The sequence below is a fragment of the Palaemon carinicauda genome, chromosome 42 (genome assembly GCF_036898095.1).
Source record: "Palaemon carinicauda isolate YSFRI2023 chromosome 42, ASM3689809v2, whole genome shotgun sequence".
Taxonomy (NCBI): Eukaryota; Metazoa; Arthropoda; class Malacostraca; order Decapoda; family Palaemonidae; genus Palaemon; species Palaemon carinicauda.
In genome coordinates, this window is record NC_090766.1 from 23,052,248 (window position 1) to 23,069,614 (window position 17,367).

The following is a 17,367-nucleotide window of genomic DNA, read 5'->3' on the forward strand; positions in this document are numbered from 1 at the left end:
TAATCTCGTCTTCCGACGGGCAACGGTCTTCCCGACGGACAACGGTCTTCCCGACGGACAACGGTCTTCCCGACGGACAGCGGTCTTCCGACGGACATCAGTCTCCCGGCGGACAACGATCCCTTCGGGGCAAAGGGTTGCCCCCACGGGGGTTCTTCCCTTGCGTGTCAGGGTTTCCCTGCGCGCCCTTCTGTTCGTCAGCGCTCTCCTGTTCGTCAGCGCTTTCAAGATGATCTTCCCCGCGGTTCCTGTTACGTGCCCTGTGCGCCCACGTTCGCCCTCGCGATCTAGAACTTCGGTTCAGGTCGGGGTCAAGGACTCTTCTTCTTTGCGAAGGCTTCCACGCGTAGCCTTCTGCTCGTCAGCGATCATCAGCTCGTCAACGATCATCAGCTCGTCAGCGATCATCAGCTCGTCAGCGATCATTAGCTCGCCAGCGATCGTCAGCTCGTCAGCGATCATCAGCTCGCCAGCGATCTCCGGATCGCCCACGTGTGTTACAGCTGGCACGCCAACGTTCTCCAACACTTCTGAAGGAACATGGTTCGCCAGCTACTAGCTCAACTGCGGATGCTGATCGCCATCGCGCGACCCTCAACTGCAGATGCTGATCGCCATCGCGTGACCCTCAACTGCGGATGCTGATCGCCATCGCGCGACCCTCAACTGCGGATGCTGATCGCCATCGCGCGACCCTCAACTGCGGATGCTGATCGCCATCGCGCGACCCTCAACTGCAGATGCTGATCGCCATCGCGCGACCCTCAACTGCGGATGCTGATCGCCATCGCGCGACCCTCAACTGCGGATGCTGATCGCCATCGCGCGACCCTCAACTGCGGATGCTGATCGCCATCGCGCGACCCTCAACTGCGGATGCTGATCGCCATCGCGCGACCCTCAACTGCGGATGCTGATCGCCCGCCATCGCACAACCCTGAACGATTGCCCGCTTACGCATGCTGCTCGCCATCGCACAACCCTGAACGATTGCCCGCTTACGCATGCTGCTCCTCATCGCACAACCCTGAACGATCGCCCTCTTGCGGATGCTGATCACCATCGCACCCTTTCACGCGATCATTCACCTGCGCATGCTGCTCGCCATCGCACAACCCTGAACGATTGCCCGCTTACGCATGCTGCTCCTCATCGCACAACCCTGAACGATCGCCCTCTTGCGGATGCTGATCACCATCGCACCCTATCACGCGATCATTCACCTACACATGCTGCTCGCCATCGCTTACCGCCAGCGATCTTCTTCACCTACGCGGCAGCACGATCCCTCGCCGTCACGCCCATTCGCCTGCGCGCCCGCGCGATCGCTCGCCTGCGCGCCCGCGCGATCGCTCGCCTGCGCGCCCGCGCGATCGCTCGCCTGCGCGCCCGCGCGACCACTCGCCTGTGCGCCCGCGCGACCATTCGCCTTTGCGCGACCGTTCGCCCTCGCGCGACCATAGTTCGCGGCGAATTCCACAGCCGGTGGTAGCAGCAGGGACGCGTGCTCCTAGGCGGCACTCGGGATCACCTCCATCCAAGCACAGGTTGGTAGTGCAGGACGAAGACAGGTCAGTACAGCATTCTTCCCACCTTCTTTTCAGGCAGGAACCGTCGTGTCCTCTCCAAAGGATCGCCCGATCCCTTTCACCTTAGCGAGGATTTCGGACTCTGTGTCCTTGGAGCAGCAGACATGGTTTGATCCGCTGGCACGGGCGTTAATGAGGTTTATGAAACCAGCACTCACCGGCCAGGGTAACAAACCAGCGGCTGTCTCTCCTACGCTAAAGAGAAAGAGAGGAGTGGACTTCGTGGTGACTTCCCCCAGGGCGAAGTTGGTTCCCAAGAGGTCGGTCTCGAGGGTCCCCTCTCCTGCACGAGTACTCTCTCCTTCTCCCGCCCTGGAAGGATTTTTGGCGGGGGGGGCTTTCCGTTGAAGATTTCTCCATCGGACAAGGGGTGACTGCTTACCTCTTCCTCTGGGAGCTTACCAGGTTCTTTCCCTCCTCGGTTACGGCCCGAGGTTTGGTTCAAGGAAGCTACAGGAAGATCAAGGGTACTTTCCTCCTCTCGAGCTCAGGCACCTTGGCCTTTCGTCGTTAAGTATCTACTTGCGGACAAGCTCGATGTTGTACCATCTGGACGCACTGACTGAAGGCTTCCTTCGGGTGTCTCATCTGTGGAGGTCAACGACCTCAGACACCCTTCCATCCTTGAGAAGAGTTTTGTCTTTGCCCAAGGACAGAGACTTAAACATCTGCTGTGCGGAGTAAATCGACTTCCGGTTTCACTCCTCCAAGGCGCTTTCTTCCAGACTCTGCAGGGCTCCAGCTCCCTTTTTCTTTCAACCACGTCGGCCTAAGTTATCGGCTACGACAACTGGGACAAGGTGTCCAATTGTAGTTTCCTCCTGTCAGGAACAGATGGCACGGGAGACTCCCCCGGGGGGGCATAGTCCTAAAAGGAGTTCACGAACTCTAGGATTGCAGGTTTTTTCGCTGGGAGGATGCTTAAGGTTACTCATCCGAATGACAGCTTCCCGATGCCCATTCCCGCACAATCTCTGTGAGTAGCCAAGGATATCGCGCCTGCCGTCTCTGTCAGCGAATTCAGTGTCTCTGAACCTCTATGCCATAGCATCAGCAGAGTTGCCCGGTTGGGCAGAATGATCCATACCTTAGGCGAAGGTCTTCCTTAGGATCATCGACGGCTTCACCCCCGGCCCCCTCAGTCGATCCTTTCTTGTAAGGAAGGATCTGAGAGGGGATGTCCATAGTCGACCTCTCAGCCCTGATCAAGTTTGTCGAACAAACTTCGGCCAGCGTAGACCAGCAGAATCGATCAGACTGGTAACAAGGCGACAGGACTCCTTTAACCCTGGATCGGAAGGATGGGTACTTTCAGTTTCCATTCCATCCATCTTCCAGGGTGCTCGTCGAATTCAGCCTAAACTGCAAGTATTCCTGCTTATGATGCAGTGTGGCTATCCCGCCGTGGCATAGCAGGTTTGTTTCCCCAGAGAACTCTCCCTGCCTTCCTCTTGGCCGCTCAGGTGCAGACTTCCGCCTCCTCTGCTGTTTGGAGGGCTGGTCAACTCCGGTAGGCTCGGGTTTCGACCTTCTTCAGCGCCGGGAAAAGCTTCCGAATGCTGACCATGAGTGTGGGCTCATGGTATTTTGCTTGGAGCCTTCTCTTCCTCTGCCTCAACATCTGGAGTATCTGGCCATGATATTGAGTCAACCGCCTTACCACGTTGGAAACCCCGCTTCTCGTCCGTCCAGCGAGGTTAAGCAACGTCGGTACTTGGATGGGTGGCCACCTGGGGACGCCAGATTCTGTTACCACATCCTCCGAGCCTTCCTTTCGGTTCACCGTGGCAAGACTGAGGAGAGTCGCAGTACCTGTTCTCAGTCAAGCAGAGTTTTCAGCCCTACCTTGGAACGTTTCCTAGTTCTTCTTTCCTCATTGACCCGTTTATAGTCCGAACGGTCGCCTCAGGATAAGTTCCATGTGGGGCGATCCAAGTTCCGGTGGCTTCAGGCAATGTTTAACCGGACTCCCTGGCCCTATGGGACCAGCGGAACTATTAAGCCTGCAATGGGTGTTGACCTATGGAGCCTCTTGATGGTAGTGGATATTCTCGTCCTTTCCCCACATTCTTGATGCGGTTCTCGGACTCGTCAAAGGAAAGGGGGGGGGGGCATGTTCCGGTCCAGGCCTATGGTCAAGACCTGAAGGATACCTCTCCATCATTCAGGCAGGCTTAAGGGCCTTAGTCTGGCCCCTCTTCAGATCCTACCGCTCCTGCCAAGTCGCCCCGTTGCGTGTCGACTTCATGCTAACCAGCAGGGGACGCATTTTCACACCTTCACATCTTGCAGTAGAGATATCGGGATGATTGAGATTCTCTCAATTCCACCATCGGCTCTCTCATTCCAGGCAGGGGAATGTTTCTCTCAGACTATCCGAGCAGAGCCTCATAGAGAGAGTGTACCTAGGGGTCTTTGACCTTGGGTAACCAGCAAGTGCTGGTCTGGGGGACCTGATCGCGACAGCTTGGAACCTCAAGCTTCCGCTAGTTTTCCCCCCAGTCTCAGACCCCGAGACTCTGGCAAGATGCATTCCGGTGATGGTGGGACAACTTCGACGCCTGCGTCTTCCCTCCTTTTTGTCTGCGGACAATGGGTCTCAACAAAACCAGGTTGTCTGTCAACCTTTCAATGGGAGAGCTCCACTGGGACTATGTGCAGAACGGTTTCTGGACCCTCTGCTTCCCCTGACGGAACTCCCGGGAGAGCTTCTCCCACGGCGCAGACTACTCAAGCAACCACACTGCGACATCTCTCCCGAACCGGGGCGTCGCTTCGGCTTCATGCCTGGAGACACTACGCTTCCTCCTCTAGAAGAGACAACCCGCTACAGTCGCGGTACGGAGGTCGCGTCATCTGCGATAGTCATCCACAGGGGTCTCCCAGGCAAAGTGAAGAGTCTAAGGTGGTTGGTGCCGTGGGAGATATACCTCTTCCCGTGAGGCCTCTTCTCCAGCAATAACGGTCTTATTGCCTTTCGGCGGGAGGAAACTCCTTTCCGCTCTTGGCAATGAAGCCTGTCGCTCAGCCTTTCCCTGACCTTCAGGCTTAAAGGAATAACTTTTTCCTGCCCGCTGGATCTATCCTCGCTCATACGAAGCTACGATCGTCCCTGCCCTAGTCGGAGGAAGACCTCCAACTTGGAGCATGGCTCGGACTTTTAGTCCTTTAAGAGATCTTCTCAAGACCCTTTTACGACAGGCCTCGGATTGTATTCCGCCCTGGGTCTTCTGCTCACTCTGGCCACGGCCAGTGTGTAAGCAATCTTCTTGGTCTCTTACTACTCCCCCCCTTTCTAAGGAAGAGGGGAAGGCAACATTCAGGCTCGCTCCTGAGTTGTTGGCTAGACTCAGAATCTGAGGGTCCCGACCCTTCGGTCCGATTCATTCAAGATTTTGAGTCTCCATTCTGTGTCTGATGTCCCAAGACCTTCTCTTTCTTGCCAGTACAGGAATCGAGAGGTTAGCGCTGGGAACAGCTGCAGTTTGGCCTCAGTTGCAGCCGATTTGGGAACACAAGGAGGACATGGGGGGAGAGTCACCAGTATACCTCTTCAGCCCGGACTCAAGGACATTCATCTCGACCTGTCTTCAGACCCTCCCCCGTTCACGTCGCCCTACAGCACGATGTTGGATACATCGCAACGTCCCTCGCCTTCGAGTAATACTACTCTGTGACGCAGGTGCTACAAGCTGGAGTCTGGAAGCGTCTGATGACCTTCGCAGCCCGCTTCCTGCAGGGCGTGACCCACAGGAGTCTCGATACGTTTTCTATCGCTCTGTGGTGGCTACACAACAGCTGGTCTAACCTCAGGCTCCTTTTTGGACAGGTAGCAGAAGGTTGAGGGCATTGTTATCAGGTTTTAGTCTGCATGAATGAAAGAAGTATGTCTGGCCCTTACTTCTTTCTTCATCATCCCCTCTACGGGGAAGCAGCATCCTGGTCTCTGCATAGCTGACCTCGAACCTCTGCAGGTAAACCATGCTTCCTTGTGTTCCGAGTATTGAATCAATACTGTCGCGTCCCCCATACCCTGACGAGGTGGTATTGGGAACGTCTTAACCCAGAGTTCCTTCTGGAACTCCAGGTCAACTGCCTAAGACGGGTCACACTTCTTCCTTCACACACAAGCTTACGTAGGCCACATGGTTCCTTGCGGTGCAAGGAACTTGTGAGGTGCAGGGACTCCTTTTCTCGAGTGCGACTCACTCGGATTCTGAGTCCCCGGGTAAAGCCAAAGCCAGTATGGCTGGGGACTTTCCACCCTTCCTAAGGGATAAGTCACCCTTTGTAAATAGCGTGGTTTGTATTTCGGTTACGGAACAAATGACAAATTCGAAGATAATTTGTATTTTTCCTAACCATACAAACCTTAGCTATTTACACATATTTGCCCGCCAGCCCTGTCCCCCAAGACAAGTCCTACCTCTAAGTGAAAGTGAGTATTCACCTGTGTGTGAGGGGGAGGAGGGGTAGCTAGCTACCACTCCCCTACCCCCCCCGCTAACTAGCGCGGGGGTAATACACCCTCGTTAAATTCTAATGGCTCGCCATTTCAGCTACGCTAAAAGTAATAACCCTTTGTAAATAGCTAAGGTTTGTATGGTTAGGAAAAATACAAATTATCTTCGAATTTGTCATATTGCGACGACTGTTTGGTACCATTGACAGCGAGTCATTTGTTAACCAAATGCCCCACATATAGTAGTGAGAGAAATAGATAACTGTTTGAGGCTTGTGGTGAGGATGGCAGGTTCATCCTTGCCAAGATTCTTGAACATGATGTGGTATTTTTAGCTTTATTTCAGAAGCAGGTCTTCTGAAAGATATTTAACTTATAAAGCGACATCTTTGCTTTTATGGTTTTAATTGAATATTCTTTTATTTTTTATTCACAATAACCGATATCGGCATCAATGACCATAGATGTCAGGATGCCAGAAGACCTCAAATCAATCACTCACCTGTGTACTCGCATTTACCTGCGTATCGTCAAAGGCCTTAGATGTCAGGATATCAGAAAACCTCAAATCAATCACTTTACCTACGCACCAGCGCTCTCCTGCGCAGCGCCGTACTGCACCCAAGCGCTCTCCGACTCACCAGTGCGCCAGCACTCTCCTGTGCACTTGCGCCAAACCTCAGAGCAGGTTATCCAGGCTTCAAAACACCATAAGTAACTTCACAATAGAGATTGTGACAGGTCACCATTGCCCCATACCCCTCCCCGCAAACGCATTACAGCGCGACCACCGGGGAAAGAGAAAAGAGGCTCCACAGAAGAGATCAGGATCCTGAAGATTCGATCTGCAAACATCGGTAAAGACTTCTCACAGGGAACCTTCGGTCCCTTTCCCTTCAGGGGATCTTTCTGATAGTGCATCAGTCAGGAAGCAGCCTTGGTTCATTGCCATGGTCAGAGCAGTAGTGCAAGCCTTCGGGCCTGCCCTGTCATCTCACTTGTCACTGACCTCCCCTCCAAGGGCACCAGCAGACCTACCGCGAGGAACCTTGGCTTCTTCTCCCCTGAAGAGGAAAAGAGGAGTCTCAGTTGCAGTTACATCCCCTAGGGTGAAACTAACTCCTGTTAGGCCTTCGAGGCCTGTCCTTCCTGTCTCTCCCGCCGGACTCTCTCCTACCTCACCTCTGCCGAGGGAGTCATGCAAGGCTCGAACTTTCTCCCTTCCACCTTCGGAGGAAGTTTCCCCTCACACGGAGAGTTATCCACCATCAACAGAAGTCAGAAGGGACATCCCATCCGGCCTTCGATGCTTGAGTCCTACCTCCTTCCTCGGAAGGAATCAAACGACTCAAAGACTCTCCCAAAGTCCTCTTCAAGGACCTCCAGGCCTACATGAACCACTAGTCATTCTAGGGACGCCCGCGACCCACCCCGAGAGAAGCTCTCTGGGGTGGAAGAAGGAGACTTCGCTGATAGTCCCACTTCAGAGGGAGCAGAAAGAGTCAGAACATGCATTCTGGGAAGTTCTAACTCTTATTAGGGTACTCAATGGGTTTACTAACCCGGAGATACCCCCATGAGAGGGCAAAGCCTCAGTCTTAGAATGTGTCTTTGGCACTCATAAGCCCTGTAAGACCAGTCTCAAGGGTTAAAGGGTGTCCGGGCTAAGATCGGCCTACAGCATTCCGAGCTCTCCTCCTCCTCCTAATGTTCCGGCTGTACCACCAAGCTTCTCCCACCTCCTCGCGTCCAGCAGAGGAGACACTTCAAGATCTTGGACGAGTCTCGTCCAGCTCTTCCTCTCCATCAATCTCTGGAGAGCTCACCAAGGGAGTTTCTTTAGGGAGGCTCTCCAGTCGTCAGGTCTCGTTCTCGGCTTCGGAGATCCTCAACTAGAAGAAGGTCACAAAGAATGCCATGAAGGCTACTTCTTGGCTTGATTTTAGGTTGCGGACGCTGGGAATCCTGGTTCGAATCGAGGATTTCTCCAAGGAACACACCAGGAAAGCGATGGGAACTTTCCTTCTCTCAGGCACTCGCACCATCGAGTTTCTCGCCCATCAAGTCTTGAACTTATGGGCGAATACCATTCTTAAATGTCGAGATGCGGTGTCTGAGAGATTCCATCAGCAGGTCCTGAATACCGAGATCGCTAGGCTCAGGAACTCTTCTTTAGAGGGATCCCCTGTATTTGAGCAAAAGGATGTGGAACATGCTGCTGAGAGATGGAGGGAGTCCTACCAGGACTCCCTCCTCCATAGGGTTTTGACATCCAAGCCCTATAAACCACCAGCTCCTCAGCAGTCTCATCCAACGAAGATCATGACAAACTAGAAAGCAGTGAACAAAGTGGTGTCTAAAAGGCCCTTTCCGGCCAAAGAAGGGGAAAGGCACTAAGGCCTCCAGGGGAGGAGAATTTCCTAGAGGGAGCGACCGAGGCCGCAAACGCTAGGAAAGGCATTCCTCCCGATTGTCCACCAGTGGAGGAATGCCTGCAAAGTTGCTGGGACAGGTGGAAGCAACTCGGGGCCGAGCCCTATACTATCTCTGTGATTCGTTCAGGGTATCGCATCCCTTTCAAAACATCTCTCCCTCCTCTGATCAGGAATCCAGTGTCAATAGACTCCTTTGCGATGGGATCAGCAAAGGGGCTAGCCCTCCAGGCAGAAGTCCAGACCCTGTTGAAGAAGGGCGCTCTCCAAGAGGTCCTCGACGAGTCCCCAGGCTTCCTCAGTCTACTCTTTCTTGTGGAAAAGGCGTCTGGAGGCTGGAGACCTGTCATCGACCTCTCAGCTCTGAACAAGTTTGTCATGCAAACTCCGTACAGCATGTAGACAGCAAACACAGTCAGATAAGCGGTAAGACCACGAGACTTCATGTACACATTGGAACTAAAGGATGAGCACTTCCAGATCCCAATCCATCTGTCTTCAAGGATTTACTTAAGATTCAGCCTAGACAACAGAAAATACCAGTTGAAGGTGCTGTGCTTTGGTCTTTCCTCATCGCCTCAAGTCTTCACCTGAGTGTTTACCCTAGTATCATCTTGGGCACACAGGATTGGCATCCACCTCCTCCATTATCTGGCCGACTGGCTAATCCTAGCGGACTTAGTGTCAACCCTTCTTCAACTCCAAGACAAACTTCGGAGGCTTTGCCAAGATCTGGGGATCATGGTAAACCTCGAGAAGTCCGCCCTGCTTCCTACGCAGACACTAGTATACCTTGGCATGATAGTAGACGCCAATCTCCATAAGCCTTACCATCAGACGACAGGATGGTGAGGCTGAAGTTACATCTTCTCGGACACCTTTCATCTCTGACCCGTTTAGTTCTCAACGGTCGCCTCAGGATTCGATCTCTCCAGTGGTCACTCAAGTCCCAGTGGAATCAGGCTTTTGACTCCCTGGACATCTTGATCCCCATGGAATCAGAGGAACAGACGGACCTTGAATGGTGGGTGTTAGACGAGAACTTACTAAAGGGAGAGGATCTTCTTATTCTCCCCCCAGGATTTGACGCTGTTCTCAGACACTTCAAAAAAAGGGGTGGGGGGGGGGTGGGCACGTGCTGCACCACACAACCTCAGGCTTCTGGTCAGAGTCAGAAGAATACCTCCACATAAATCTCCTAGAGATGAAGGCCGTCTTTCTGGACCTTCAACAGTTCCACTCAGTGGTGATAATAAGCGACAACACCACAGTAGGGGCTTACATCAACAAACAAATGAGGTACTTTTTCGCAGCCCCTATCCTATCCCATCTAGCAGTAGAGATACTGAGATGGGCCGAGATTCACTCGATACCACTATTGGCACGCTTCATTCCAGGCAAGAGGAATGTGCTTGCCAACAACCTGAGCAGAGCATCTCAGATAGTGAGTACCGAGTGGTCTTTTGATCATCTAGTAGCCAACAAAGTCCTGACTTTATGGGGTTCTCCAATGGCCCTGAACTTCAGGCTCCCGTTGTACTGCTCCCCAGTCCCAGATCCCAAGGTTCTCTGGCATGATGCATTCCAACAACGGTGGGACAACATCGTTTGCGCCTTTCCCCCATTCTGTCTGATGAGGAGGTTACTCAACAAGGCCAGAACATCGGTTAACCTCTTAATGACTCTCATAGCTCCGCTATGGCATCATGCGGAATGGCTTCCGAACCTTCTGTAACTCCTACGGGGTCTCCAATAAAACTCCCTCCGCAATACAGTCTACTCAAACAACCACATGACCACATCTTCCACAAAGTCGTAGCTTTGCTACGACTTCACGCCTGGAGACTATCCAGCATCTTCTCACTCAAAGAGGATTTTCGCAACAAGTTGCGAGTAGGATGTCTGGATACCTACGGAAATCATCATCAGCAGTCTACCAGGCAAAGTGGGTCTTCTGTGGTTGGTGTCGTGGGAGGGGTATCTCTCCTCTCGATGCCACTATTCCAGCAATAGCGGAGTTCCTCGTGTATTTGCGTGCGGAAATATGCCTTTCAGTCTCAGTGATTAAAGGCTATCGCTCAGCCTTAACCCTAGCCCTTAGACTTAACGGAATGGATATTTCCTCATTGCTAGAACTTTTCTTACTCATACGGAGTTACAAACTTACCTGTCTTCAGTGAGACCTCTCCAATGGAACGCGGTTAGAGTTCTCAGGTCTCTGAAGAGACCTCCCTATGAACCATTACACCAGGCAACAGATTGCCACCTCACTTGGAAGACTTTGTTCCTACTAACTGGCTTCGGCCAAGCGAGTTAGTGACCTTAATGGTCTCTCATACAACATCGCCCATTCAAGGGGATGGGGAGAGGTAACGTTCAAATTCGTCCCTAAGTTTGTAGCCAAGACTCAGAATCTGGGAGTAGCGGATCCCCGATTCGACTCCTTCCGGATTTTGAGTCTTCGCTCTGTAACTGAAGACCCTGATCAATTCTTACTCTGTCCAGTGAGGAGTTTAAGCTGTACCTCAAGAGAACAGCCGCAGCCCGTTCCCATGTGTCTTTACTTTTCGTCAGCAAAGGGAGGAACGAGGAATGTTACTAAGAACACCATCTCTGCCTGGATTCGCAAGGTCATAGACCATGCCCTGAAGCTGGACACTCCTCCTTCACGTCGCCGCAGAGCCCACGATGTCATGGGTGTAGCTACATCTCTAGCATTCAAAAGAAACTTCTCTGTGACGCAGGTTCTACAGGTTGGGGTGTGGAAACGTCAAACTACATTCACAACCCACTACCTGCAAGACGTGACCCACAGGAGGCTTGATACATTCTCTATCGGCCATGTTGTGGCTGCGCAACAGCTGGTATAATATTGCAAGCTCTGTATAGGACAAGTAGCAGAAGGTTGAGGGCACTGTTACCCGGTTTTAGTCTGCGTGAATGAAAAGGTTTGACTGACTCATATTCTTTTCATCCTCTCCTTTCTTGGGGAAAGCAGCATCCTGGGTTCTCTGCATAAGCTGACCTCAAACCACTGCAGGTAAACCATGCTTCCTTGTGTTCCTAGTACAGTATTAAGCTAGTACAGTACTGTTGCGTCCCCATACCGTGGCAAGGTGGTATTGGGAAACTCCGGGTTACAACAGTTTATCCTACGAAGACTCGGAATACCTTTTACCTGGACAATCACACTTCTAAACATCTCAACATACAGCTTGCGTAGGCCGCAGACCTTGCGTAACAAGATTTAGCGAGGTGCAGGGACTCCTTTTTTTCGGTACAAACCAACCTATTCAAAATAAGGAGCCCCCAGGTAAAGCCAAGAGCCAGTTTGGCAGGGATGTCCACCGTCCTAATGGGTGAGTCACCCCTAATAAAAAGCGTAGGTTTTTATTGCCTTTACGGAACAAATGACAAATTCGTAGATAATTCACATTTTTCCTAACAATACTAATCTTTAGCAATTTATACAAACTTACCCACCGGCCCTATCCCCCCTGAAGTCCTACCTTCAAGCAAAGTGAGCTAAATCACCGGTGTGTGAGTGAGAGCAGTAGCAAGCTGACCCCTCCTTCCTCCGCTAACTAGCGGAATGGGTTGTTAACCCTCACTAAAATTTTAATGGCTCGTCCTTTCAGGTTTGTTAAAAGTAATAGTTAGGAAAAATACAAATTATCTACAAATTTGTCATATTTCTCCCTATATGAATTTGTACAACCACTGCCTGCAGAGGGGTACAAATGGGTAAAGATATTTGGGGAACATCTTGCCGAACATATGTAAGACTTTCGCCATGGCTCCCTGTTTGTTGATCATATGATGTCCTATAGCTATGGAATATTAGCATCAAGCTTGCTCTCCTGTGTCTATATAACTATAGGGGAGTGCTTATGAATGAGGATCTTGAGTTATTCATATTTGGCCCTTAAACTCTGACAATGGAGGAGAAAAGTATGGATTATTTTTCAATATTTAACTTAGCCGGTGATTATATAGCTGCAACTCTGTTGCTCGACAGACAACTCTACGGAAAAACTCGCCAGCGATCGCTACACAGGTTGCGGGTGTGCCCAACAGCGCCATCTGTCGACCAGATACCCAGCTCTCATGTAAACAAAGACTCAATTTTCTCTCTGTCGAGGTGTCGACAAGACGTACTTTACTCGCTGTTGCTAAACTGGAGTTTTTCACATCTAATTGGTGAAGTACTATATTCTAGTTTTGAGCTTTCGCTGTGCAGGGTTTTTCTTCACACAAATCCTTGAACTCTTTTTGATATCGGATTCTTTGTTGATGACTTTTTGATCGTTTTTTTTTTGGAATTTCCCTTGACCAATTCAAAATGGCTGACCCTTCACAAGTCCCCAAATTTAGGAAATGCAATGCTAGGGACTGTTCTAGGCGTCTTCCGAAGGCTTCTATCGACCCTCACACTGTTTGTTCCAATTGTCGGGATAAAACCTGTCAATTGGAAGATCGGTGTGGGGAGTGCGTTGGCCTTTCGGAATTCGATTTTATCGAATTTCAAAAGTACACGTAGGCTAGAGAGAGATAGAGTTAGGAGAAGTTCTTCTCGTTCTATTGATATATCCTCTCCTCATGCCCCACAACCTATTCCTTCCCCTGTAGTGGTTGCTCCCAACCCCCCTCCTGGCACTCAGGAACCATCGATGGCTGATATGATGCGTGCCATCCAGGCTCTGGGTGAGAGAGTTGAGTCCCTTGCTAGTGACCGTAATCAGCTCATGGCGGATGTGAAGGAGCTTAAGTGCCAAAGTGCAGTGGGAAGTGCTAAAGTGCCAAGTGATAGTGTTGTGGACAGTGTTGCGCTTGAGGGTTCGTCTGTTCGTGCCTGTCGTCCTCCTAGTCCGGGACCTCTTGCAAGCTCCCAAGTCCAGGGGAGAAGCAATGTCGTACGACGCATGGGTTCGAGAGGCTTTAATCAGCGAACAGACGTTCCCTCCGTGGTACCGGGCGTATCTACCCAAGATCGCTCCTACCTACCTAAGACGAGAGAGCCCATTTATACCTCGTCTTCTGAAGGTGTTTCTCGCAAGAAACTTTGGACCAAGGTCTCGCGACCGTTAAAACGTAAATCGGTCCCTTCAGCACAAGTCCAACGGCCCGGTTGTAGCCACTGGGTCAGTTCGGACTCGTTGCCGTCATCCGATGACTGCTCACCGCCTAAGAGAGGCAAAGCGGTACCGCTTCAGACAGTAACACCGTCTGTCGCCGCACCTGCTCCTGTAGACCCTAAGTGGTCTCTACTGCAAGACATGCAGTCTAAACTTACGTCTCTGATGCAGGACTTTCGTGCGGAGAAGGTTGCTGCCGTACCAGCTAGTGCAGTACCTAGCCTACAACCCTCCACGCGATCGGTTGTGCGTCCTGTGGACGCTGAGGTAACCTTCTCACGCACACCAGTTGAGAGAGTTCCTCCCCCCATGCGTTCCAGTGTGATCTGCCAGCCGCATGTTGACGTTAAGCGACGCACGGAGGTTGCCGTTGACGTTCTGGATGTTCAACAACCGTACACCCGCAGTGCAGAGTTGCCTTGTTTTGACGCGGTGCGTCAACCTCCGCAACCCAGTGTGGTTTCCACTGCGCAACCCCATCAGTCTAGACAGTCTGGGGTAGACGCTGTGCGTCCCCGCGCTACCATGGTTGTTGCCAGCTCACAGACTGGGCAGCAGTTCCATGACGTTGCGTCCGGCTCAGTCACGCATGCACCAGTGCGACCGGACTCAGCGAACCAGCCGTTACCCACTCCGTTGCCGTTTCCTCATCAGTTGTCGGATGAGGAACTTTCTGATGATGATGTTACTGCACATATAGATGAACCACAATCAGAATTGGATGAGCCTAAGTCTACTCAACCCTCTTTGGACTTTAGAAAAGTTTTGGCCATTTTCAAAGAGCTGTTTCCTGACCAGTTTGTTTCTGTGGCTCCTCGTTCTCCGCCTTCAGAGTTTGTTTTAGGCATGCCGTCTACCACTCCTGCCTTTACTAGACTCGTCCTCGCACGCTCGTCCAAGAGAGCTTTGCGGGTGATAGGAGAATGGTTGCAGTCCAAGAAGAGCTTAGGGAAGACAGCCTTTGCTTTTCCCCCTGCTAGACTCTCTTCTAGATCGAGCGTCTGGTATGCCACGGGAGAAGTTCTCGGCTTGGGAGTTCCTGCCTCTGCCCAGGGCGACTTCTCAAGTCTTGTAGACTCTCCCCGCCGCCTTGCCATGAGACGCTCAAAGATATGTTGGTCATCATCGGACCTGGACCACCTTTTGAAAGGAATCTTTAGGGCCTTTGAAGTTTTTAACTTCTTAGACTGGTGTCTAGGAGCCCTAAGCAGGAAGATCTCTTCGACAGATAAAGAGACTTCCTTGCTCATTATGTCCTGCATGGACAAGGCCGTACGTGATGGGTCTAATGAGCTTGCTGCATCATTTGTGTCCGGAGTCCTAAAAAAGCGAGAAAATCTCTGCTCATTCCTTTCTGCTGGAGTTACACCGTGCCAGAGATCTGAGCTTCTCTTTGCTCCTCTTTCCAAGTCCCTTTTTCCAGAAGTCCTGATTAAGGAAATAGCCGCTTCGTTAGTGCAGAAGGACACTCACGATCTTGTTGCGTCCTCAGCTCGCAAAGCTCCCCCTTTGCCTACCTTGTCAGCTAGACCAAGGATGGACACTCCAGCGTCTCGATTTATTCCGCCCTTTCGTGGCAGAGCCTCCAGCAGAGGAGGTGCTTGTGCCGAAGGGAAGCGAGGGAAGAAGAAAGGATCCAAGTCCTATAAGGGCAGAGTCTGACTGCCCGCATCTTCAGACAGCAGTGGGAGCCAGACTCAAGAACTTCTGGCAGACCTGGGAGAAGAGAGGCGCAGATGCACAATCTGTGAAGTTGCTCAGAGAGGGGTACAAAATCCCTTTTGTACGGAAACCCCCTCTAGCAACGTCTCCCATCGATCTCTCTCCCAGGTACAGAGAGGAAGACAAGAGACGAGCCTTGAAACGGGAAGTGTCTCTTTTACTAGAGAAGGGAGCGGTGGTCAAAGTCTCGGACCTTCAATCTCCGGGATTCTACAACCGCCTCTTCTTGGTTTCAAAGAAGACAGGAGGGTGGAGGCCGGTGCTAGACGTCAGTGCTCTGAATGTCTTTGTCACAAAGCAGACGTTCTCCATGGAGACCACAAAGTCAGTCTTAGCAGCGGTCAGAAGGGAAAACTGGATGGTCTCATTAGACCTAAGGGACGCCTACTTCCACGTCCCCATCCACCCGGACTCCCAACCTTTTCTGAGATTCGTTTTCGAAAAGGTGGTCTACCAGTTTCGGGCTCTGTGCTTTGGCCTAAGCACAGCTCCTCTTGTGTTTACGAGGCTGATGAGGAATGTAGCCAAATTCCTCCATTTATCGGACATCCGAGCCTCCCTTTATTTGGACGACTGGCTTCTCAGAGCCTCTTCCAGTCGTCGCTGTCTGAAGGATCTAAAGTGGACTCTAGATCTGACCAAGGAATTGGGTCTCCTTGTCAATATGGAAAAGTCGCAACTGGTCCCATCCCAAACTATTGTGTATTTAGGGATGGAGATTCACAGTCTAGCTTTTCGGGCTTTTCCGTCGGCCCCCAGAATAAGCCAAGCCCAGTTATGCATCCAGAACATGCTGAAGAAGGAACACTGCTCAGTCAGACAGTGGATGAGTCTGGTAGGGACGCTATCATCCCTGGAACAATTTGTGTCATTAGGAAGACTACACCTCCGTCCTCTTCAATACCATCTAGCTTTTCACTGGAAAAAGGACAAGACGCTAGAAGCGGTCTCGATCCCCATTTCCGAAAAGATGAAGTCTTGTCTGACTTGGTGGAAGGACAGTATCAACCTAAGAGAGGGTCTTCCCCTGGCTGTTCAGACTCCCAACCACGTTCTCTTCTCGGACGCATCGGACGTAGGCTGGGGCGCGACATTAGACGGTCGGGAATGTTCAGGACTGTGGAACTCGAGTCAAAGGACAATGCATATCAACTGCAAGGAGCTGCTGGCAGTACATCTGGCCTTGAAAAGCTTCAGGTCTCTCCTTCGAGGCAAAGTGGTGGAAGTGAACTCGGACAACACCACTGCCTTGGCGTACATCTCCAAGCAAGGAGGGACCCACTCACTGACGTTGTACGAGATCGCAAGGGACCTGCTCATCTGGTCAAAAGGTCAAGACATAACACTAGTAACGAGGTTCATCCAAGGCAACTTGAATGTCATGGCAGATTGTCTCAGTCGGAAAGGGCAAGTAATTCCAACAGAATGGACCCTCCACAAGGATGTATGCAAGAGACTTTGGGCCACTTGGGGCCAACCAACCATAGATCTCTTTGCAACCTCGCTGACCAAGAGGCTCCCAATATATTGCTCACCAGTCCCAGACCCAGCAGCAATACATATAGATGCCTTTCTCCTAGATTGGTCACATCTAGATCTATACGCATTCCCACCATTCAAGATTGTCAACAAGGTACTGCAGAAGTTCGCCTCTCACGAAGGGACAAGGTTGACGCTAGTTGCTCCCCTCTGGCCCGCGAGAGAATGGTTCACCGAGGTACTTCGATGGCTAGTAGACGTTCCCAGAAGTCTTCCTCTAAGGGTGGACCTTCTACGTCAGCCACACGTAAAGAAGGTACACCAAAGCCTCCACGCTCTTCGTCTGACTGCCTTCAGACTATCGAAAGACTCTCGAGAGCTAGAGGCTTTTTGAAGGAGGCAGCCAGTGCGATTGCTAGAGCAAGGAGAGCATCCACCCTTAGAGTCTACCAATCGAAGTGGGAAGTCTTCCGAAACTGGTGCAAGTCAGTCTCTGTATCCTCGACCAGTACCTCTGTAGCTCAAATAGCTGACTTTCTCTTATACCT